The following is an 8,775-nucleotide window of genomic DNA, read 5'->3' as shown; positions in this document are numbered from 1 at the left end:
TCTTCCTGAAGCTTCTGCTCATGTCTCCCAGGGAGGGCCTCTGCTCAGCAACCCGAGACAGTGTCCACCGTCCGCCACGCCGCTGTCACCGTCCAGACAGAAGGCGACAGCAGCGGGAACGGAAGGAGCCGAGGGCGGCCCTCATGGTGGGCCTCCTCATCGCAAGCCTGTGCCCTGTGGATCCCCTCCTTCGGCACCGAGCGCCTGGGACTTGCCCGCCCCCTGGGAGACTGTCCTCCTGTGGCTCGGCTACTCCAGCTCCCTCTTCAACCCCTGATGTACGCAGCCTGCGACAAGCACGACGACAGCGCCTCACAACTCCTCTCCAGGCGCCACTGAGCACCAAGTGGCACAGGCAGGAGGCGCACGCCAGCCCTGCTCCACGGGGAAGAGGCGGACCTGCAGGCTCCCCGGGGCTGCTGCAGAGCGGCAGGCTTCGCTGCCACACTCCCGGCAGAACGCGTGTCTGCACAGGCAGCTCTGGACCTTGTCAACCTACCTTTATCTGCTCTTCCTTGCCCTGCACCCAAAGGCCACAGAGCTGGCCCACAGACGTGCCCCTTCCTTTCTAAAACCCAGCCCGGCACAGTCGTCATTCTTGTCCCGGGGGGAGTCAAACAGGCAGACAAGAGGGAGGAGATCAGGAGATGACACAGACAGAGGGAGCAGGTCCATCCAGACAGAGGAGGGAGATCCACCCAGACAGAGAGGGGGGAGATCAACCCAGACAGAGAGGGGGGAGATCGACCCAGACAGAGGGGGGGGAGATCGACCCAGACAGAGGGGGGGGAGATCGACCCAGACAGAGAGGGGGGAGATCGACCCAGACAGGGGGGAGATCAACCCAGACAGAGAGGGGGGAGATCGACCCAGACAGAGGGGGGGGGAGATCGACCCAGACAGAGGGGGGGGGAGATCGACCCAGACAGAGAGGGGGGAGATCGACCCAGACAGAGAGGGGGGAGATCGACCCAGACAGAGAGGGGGGAGATCGACACAGACAGAGAGGGAGGAGATCGACCCAGACAGAGAGGGGGGAGATCGACACAGACAGAGGGAGGAGATCAAAAACACAGGCACGCTGAGAACAGACATAAAATCATGAACAAGTCACAGTGGGAACCTCTGGGGAATAGGAAACACAATTTCAAGTTTCCTTCCATAGCCTGGAATAGTTCCTGTTTCAAAAACACTCCAATCCATGGTCCTGGGAGGTATACCCTAGTACCTGTGGGTATGTCCCAGTATTCAGCCAAAAATATTCTCTCCAAACATATTAAAGTTCACAGCCATGTCTGCAAGACCGGCTGACATGGCGCTGTGGTTTTGGTTATGGCAACCACACCTACGGAGTGGTGTGGCTCTGGTTATGGCAACCACACGTGCACACCAAACCTACGGAGGAGGCCAAGTTTCCTCTGGCTCCCTTGGTCTAAAATGCAGCCCATCAACTTGGACCAGGAATGAAAATCAGCTCAAATCCCTCCTTCTGTTTTGAAGCAACTGTTCACAACACAGAAATATCTACAAATTCCACAGAATCTGTCAAACTTGCTTCTTTACTATGGGCTTTGTTTGTATGGAATTTATGTCTACACTGCCGGACAAAGACTTCTATCTGCAGCTCCAAACTCTCTCATCAGTTGCCACCTTCTTCGGCTTCATAAGCAAGAACTACGAAGGCACGTTTACCAAACGCAGGCACCTGCAGGGGCCTGCTGACTGCTTTGCTAGCTGCGCCTGTGCACGGACAGCGAATGCTTGCGGAGGCTTCTACAAACTCAACTGGTGAGACAAGACAATGAAGTGACGATGCAGCACTCACATGTCCTGGAAAACTCTGGCCGTTACACGAAGCTTTAAAAAGACCGTAGACAATAAACTGCCCGTGGTCTGTTATGTCCCTGATTCTCTGGACACCTGGATTTAAAAATTATGTCTAAGTCTTTGAATTATTATAATATGTGTCTATTACATGTGTTATTTTACACATACTAAATTATATCAAAAAAGATTTCAAAAATAGGAAATGTGTCAATTCGTGGTCTTGGTTTGAAATTTAGCCTTGTCTTTACTGCAAAGATGGTTTTTATTCAGCCAATGTGATTCCATAAGGAAACCAGATCCCCTGGTGAAGCCGGACAGTGACTGATGTCTCATCTACACAAATCTCTCATCCAAGCCTTGGCGCAAACTCCTTCAAGAAGTGACTTGGGAAAAAAACCTTAGACTGCTTTCTCTCTGTACACAATACTTGAAGCACTAAACGCACGGATGTTTTAAAATACAGCCTGTTTACGTACTCGAGTTGCCTACCCCACTATTAGAACCAGAGAGAAGATGCAATGGCACCAGAGTCTGGGGTTTTAATAGGGGAAGTGTTCCCAAAACCTCCCTGAGTCCCCAAGGATAAACTCAGACACGGCACCTGCAGATGGCACATCAGAATCAAAGGGAAATTTTGTAAAAATCTATTCTATCTGGAAGTCCACGTGAAATTCTTCATTTTACTCCATACTTTCAGTGTCTGTCCTATTACTCCTAATGTTTTGCTTTTTAAAAAAAAAAAAAAAAGGTTTATTTCCTTCAAACTTTTTAGTACAGCGAGGCTTTAGGAAGGAGTGCCACACTGTCTGGCCGTTTCGAGTTCTCTGTGACTCGCCGTGATTCCGTCCGCCTTGTTGGAGGGGTACGTTACGAGTTTCAATCGCCACTGAGGTCATTGCTATTTTCATAAGATGACTACGTCCCTCTCCTGTTCTTTCTTCCGTTCTTTTTTGGCTGCCCCACAGCACAGGGCACTCGCAAGCCAGGGATCAGATTTGAGCCGCAGTGCAACCGGCACCGTGGCTGCAGTGATGCCGGATCCTTAACCCGTGTGCCCGGCCGGGGCTGAATCTGCATTCCAGTGCTGCAGACACACTGCACATCCCACTGCTCCACAGTGGAACTCCTTCACTGTTATTATTTAGTATATATTTAGTACCTTCCAGGTGTTCCTTAAAATACACTCTGCATGTGAGACCTGAGCAAGAAACACAGTCCACAGGAAGGAAGAAGTGGCAAATACGGAGTTATTTTGTTTCCATTTCAATACTGAAAGTTGTCGGGGTAAGAAACATTAAAAGGGGCAGGCATTTTCCGTTGTGGCTCAGCAGGTCACAAGCCCAAGGAGCATCCATGAGGACATGGGTTGGATCCCTGGCCTTGCTCAGTGGATTGAGGATCCAGCATTGCCATGAGTTGTGGTGTAGACTGAAGATGTGGCTCAGATCTGGTGTTGCTGTGGCTGTGGTGTAGGCGGGCAGCTGTGGCTCTGGTTTGACTCCTAGCCTGAGAACTTCCATATGTCACAAGTGTGGCCCTGAAATGCAAAAAAAAAAAAAAAAAAAAAAAAAAAGCAAAAAAGGAAAGAAATACCATGAGGAGCAGATGGTGATTGAGCTTGTCTGTCTAGGGTGCAATGCCCTTATGTGTGAAACGCTTTCATTTGCTGTTGGGTGTTAGTGTCATCAGGGAAACAACATGAACTGTAAACAGAAGATGATTTAAAAACATCAGCCCCTCTTCCCTGTGCCATGTTATCACAGCCAGCTTTACTGCAAGTCCCCAGTGGAGTGTCCAAGACCAACCTCCCCCGTGCCCTTCTTTTCAGCTCCTGGAGATCAGGTCGGTGAAGCGACGCACCCCTCGCGCTGATAAAGGAAAGACGCTGGAGAGTAGCGTCCTTACTTACGACTACTGCGTAAACCACAGGATCTCTGCCAAAGTGTGCGGTGCTGTCCTTCCCACCTTCTAGAAAACCATGGGCTGGAGACTTTCTGATTCCTCATCATAAGCTTCTTTAAATTGTCGTTCACTCTGCAAACATGCTGCTGGCGGAGGGACCAGCTCTGCTCTGTGCGGCTGGAGCTGACATTTCTGCTTTCCAGCGCCACCCTGCCCGGCCGGCTCTAACCTGGGAGGCCCCTGAGAGAGGCTGGAGCAGAGGGGGAAGGTGACTATGGCATCACCACAGGAGCTTCCTCACGGGCTGATGCCAGCAGCCACGGCGGGGTCCCCTCTGCTGCCTGCCCCAGCCCCGCAGCTCTCCCTCAAAGCTGCCAGCGCCAGCGGCCACAGCCCCCTCAGAGGTCCTTCATCCCAGCTCCACAGAGCACCCCCCCAAGCTTGGTGGGAAGCATCCTGTCCTGGGGGGTCTCGCTGCAGCATACCCCCCTGGTCCTGAGACCCTCCTCTGAGGCTTCAGAGGTGGTTCAGCCGGGATCCTGAGCAGGTCCCCTGTGCCCCAGCCCTAGGACGGAGCTGTTCCCACCCCTGGCCTCTGCCACCTGACCAACTCCTCCTCCCCCTGAGTCCTCTGGCCCGACCAGCCCGAGCGACACAGGGGCCAGGCGTCAGCCCCACGGGTCCTTGGTTTGCACGCCCTCTGTAGTCAGAGCAGCTCACACTTCCTGAGCGGATTCTGGGCAGGGGTGTCGACTCTGGCCCCACGCTGGGTGTGTTCGTTTCCAGGAACGAGGAGTTCCGAGTGCCCCGGCCCACGGACAAGCCTTGAGAGTGGGCGTGTCTAACACCTGCCTCCGACTTGGGGGTCGCTATGGGCTGAGTTATGTCCCCCCCCACCCCAAGAATTCACAGGCGGAGGTCCTAACCCCCAATGCCTCAGGATATACCTGTATTTGAAGGTGGGCCTTTAAAGAGCTGACTGAGGTGAGGTCATGCAGGTGGGATCTGAGAAGCCGAGGTGACAGGGCAGAGTCACACACAGAGGGACCGCCACGTGGGAACAGAGGGAGCAGCCGGCATCTATGTGCCAAGGAGCGAGGCCTCAGGAGGAGCCAGCCCCGCCCGCACCTGATCCCGACGGCAGCCTCCGAAGGCGTGAGGGGACACCCTGCCCTGTTGAAACTGCCAGGTCAGAGGTGCCCATCAAGGCCGCCTGGGCCCTCGCCCCGCGGCCCTCCCCCTACCCGCCAGCACCGCTGGTCGGACACCCTCCCGTCGGTTTCAACCTGCGCGGAGGGGAGGCTCGGGCTCACAAAGCAGGGCCCCCAGGCCACCTGTTTGGCCTCAGGCAGGCTGTCTCCCCGGAGGGCAGCGCGATCCAGACCAGGCACCAGCAGGCGGGATGGAGGTCCCCGCCTGGACGGAGAGGGTGGGCGGAGCGCGGGGGGCAGAGGTGAGCACGAGGGCCCCTCTCCCCGGGCTCCCCCCACCTTCCTGCTCCTCAGGACATGCAGTTATTCCTACAGCTGGAGAATGGGGACTGCGGGACTGATACTGACACAAACGGTTTTCCTGCTGAACTCCACTGTCAGTCTATGGGGCTCCAGGTAAAATGTGGGCGGCCCTTTGAATTAGAATTGCATTGAAACACAACCCTGATGGTCTAGAATCAGCAGGAAACCACGCCACTGATTACAAAGTTTGCTTATTAAGGCGGCCTTTCTCGACAGGACCAAATACAGTCTTTTTGACAACGTACCCTTTGTCTCTCGAGCGTAAACCTCTTTCTAGAGGTTAGGACTCATCGAATGTTCTAATGAGGTCCAAGAAAGGGAGGATCAGGCCTGCCGTGAGCAGCACGTAACGAGCGCAGGTGGAGCCATGTCCCCGGTGACAGCTCAAAGGCACGTGAGAGGAGCACAAACAAGAGCCCAGCTCCCCTGTCTACTCAGCTGCGGTTTTAAACAGCGCCAACAGGTGACGGAGAAGCCGGCCACGAGTTCTTAACGCCCCTGAAAATAAGCGAAACACGGAGATAACTGCGTGTGCGCGTGTGCAAGCACACATCTGTGACTTCCAGAGAACGTGCAGGGCTGCAAAGTGCACAGGGATCTGGGAAGCCGAGGTGACGAGGGCAGAGTCACACACAAAGGGACCGCCATGTGGGGACAGAGGGAGAAGATGGCATCTACGTGCCATCTTACAGCCGAGACCCTGGGGCTTCGGCTTCGGTCTCGGAGCTGGCGTGCCCTCCTCCCGGAGTGAGGTTCCCCGCCGCAGGGCCGCCCCCTCCCTGCACCCGGGCCCTGCTCTTTGCCCACACAGCCTTCAGGGGTTAAGGCTCCTGGGACATAGGGACTGCTCTTCGTGTCTTGCATGGTCATGGTTTTCCTGATACTGTTACAAACTGTTTTCCAGCTGAACTTGACTATCGATTTATCGGGCTCCAGATACAATGTGGGTGGCCCTTTTAATTAGAACTGCATCAAGTAACTGCCTGCATGCTTCACTTAAGGAAAACTGTCACCTTCATGATGTCAAGTCACCGTGTCCCAGCACAAGGGCCGTCTCTTATGAGGTGTTTCCTACTTCCTTCCTTGGCACCCCCTAACCCGCAGGTGTCTCTAGACCTCCAGTCAGGCCAGTCGCGGGTCCTCGGGCCCAGGAGGATGGAGCCCAGCCACAGGGCTGCGCAGATCCGTGGGGAGCATCTCCATCCTGCTCGCCAGCTTTGCGAACAAGGCCCGGGAGTCCCAGGTCTCGGGCAGCTCTCAAGGCAGGAACTAGAAAATCGTGAAGGTTTTCCTTCAGGGTCTGACCCACGACGGGCACTCTGCCGGTTACCTCGGCGGCACTGCCATCCCCTAGCGCTTCAAGGAGCCTCCTAAGGGCAGGCAGCTCAGGCTTTCATGGGGTGACAACAACGGATACAGAACAGGGACGTGAATTCTACCCAGTGAATTAAGTATCATTTTCTGTCTAGATTATACACGAATTCCTTCTTGAACGTGAGGGCCAAATGCATCAGTCACGTTTTAAAAAATGCTCAGGTGGTAAAGACACCCGCATTTATAACTTTCACTCAGAGTTTATTTTTGCCGCATGAAAAGAAGCCAGGTTTTCCAGTTCCACTTAAATGATTCAGAAACGGAACTTAAATGCAACTGAAGACAATTCTGTTGCCCCAGAACTTGAGAGAGAAGCTCTCACGCGCCTACGATCAGGAAACAGCATTTACTGCACTTCCACAATATTTGAAGAGTTTTATTTAATTTTTGCTGCAAAAAGCTTAGTTTCCATTTGGCCCAAGACTTGGGAGAGGGCGCCAGGGTGGTTAAAACGGGGCCTTGCGGCTGCAGAGAGGAGCTCCTCAGAGGCCACTGGGCTCCAGAGGCTCCTGGTTGTGCTCGAGGGGGCGGGAGAGCCTGTCGAGGACCAGCCCAGCCTGGGGACCAGACAGCCTGCGGAGGTCGGTCAGGGGTCGCCCATCTCCCCGAAGAGCTTCCCGTCCTCATCCGGAACGTGGCCCTCCGGGAAGTCGCAGAGGCGGGGGTTGGCCCGGGCAGAACTCAGGGCACGCAGGCCCAGAAGGGCCTGGTCCAGGCTCTTCTCCGACAGCGCGGCAGCTTCCACAGCGTCCTGGGGTTTCCTCCACTGGCCGGGAGAGGCTTCCGCCCGTCCTGGAAGAGGGCGCGGCCACCGGGCTGGTTTTGCATGTTATTTGAGGAATTGCAGGTCAGTATAAAAACGGCATCTGTTACTGAAAAAGCGGTGATTTTCACTCCCTCATGTGTGTCAGGCAGCTGTAGCCAATGGTCAGGTGACCGCGGTCCTACATACAACAAACACCCCCGCTGCCCTTTGCTCTGCCACCACAGGCGCCGCCGAGGTCCTGTGAACACTCGGGAGCCCATCAGAGCCTAGAGGCAGTTCACTCCCGGACCTGCTAGAAGGACAGACCCCATGGCAGGAGCTTCGTGTCTCATCATCAGAGCAGATGCTCGTGAAACGGCGTCTCTGTGTTCTGTTCGTTGCAGACGTGTGTGTGTGTCTGGGACAATCATACCTCAGGTGCGAAGGGAAAGATCATTTTCAAGAGAAAATCATGTAGGAATCACGGGTTTACGTGTGCAGCAGACGCGAAGGCGCTGGGAGCTGCTGCAGCCGCACGAGCTGGGGGCCCTGAACACGCGTACAGCCCCTCTGGCTCTTCTCTTCAGCAGCGGTGGGTCTCAGCTGGCTTTCCCAGTGAGGAGGAGTTCTTTCGAGAGATTTCCTAGCCGGTGGGCAGGACCACAGGCGGTCTGCGCTCAGCCCCGAGGCAGCAGCTGCAGCCCGGCTTCTCCTGCCTCCTTGCCGCTCTCTCTCTCCCCGGTTCCCCTGCTCGATGCGGATCCGGATCCACTCCCGTGAGAGCACCGGCCCGAGAGGGTAACGCCTTCCGGGACCCGGCCCAGCGTGGAATCCGGCGCTCCCTGCTCTTCCCGCCCTTCGAGTTTAACGCCTCTCCCGTCTGGGAGCTCGGGGACCTGCAGGCGGGGACGTTTCCGGCTACTCCATGTCATCCATAACTGTGGGCGCATGAGATGCTGTCTTTCAGCTTCGAGGGCAACAAAAACCTCTTTCATTGTAACTAAGTTCATTTTCTGGGACTAAAAACTCTTTCTGGGCTCCGACGGTCTCACCTTCCTGGAGTCCTGGCCAATGCTTTTTCGCTCCTTACATTCTGATGAGCATGGCTGTCCTTTTCGCTGGGCCCTCGGCTGAGGTGGAGGGGCTTTAAATACATCTGGAGAGCTCGTGGCTCCCGAGTAATGACTGCCCAACACGTCAATCTCTGAGGCCGAACCAGTCTTCGCCTCTGAGCCCGCGGGAACCATCACCCCCGAGGAATCTCAGCAGCTTCCTTTCTCAAACGGAGGCCAGTTCATTCTCTCTCCACAGACGGAAGGAACCTCACTGCAACCATCAGGCTCGAAGCCCAGCCCACCCCTCAAATCTGTGCTGAGCTTCCCTTCCTGTTTAAGTCAAAGGGTGAGCGCTGCT

General features: G+C 55.3%; 1 pseudogene; it reads right to left on the bottom strand.

Annotated features, from left to right (window-relative positions):
- Positions 1 to 7,099: 7,099 nt before the first annotated feature.
- Positions 7,100 to 7,445, bottom strand: LOC125117755 (ferritin light chain-like; annotated as a pseudogene).
- Between the last annotated feature and the right edge of the window lie 1,330 nt (positions 7,446 to 8,775).

This window comes from Phacochoerus africanus, chromosome 16 (genome assembly GCF_016906955.1).
Source record: "Phacochoerus africanus isolate WHEZ1 chromosome 16, ROS_Pafr_v1, whole genome shotgun sequence".
NCBI lineage: Eukaryota > Metazoa > Chordata > Mammalia > Artiodactyla > Suidae > Phacochoerus > Phacochoerus africanus.
This window is presented reverse-complemented; position numbering and strand designations above follow the sequence as displayed.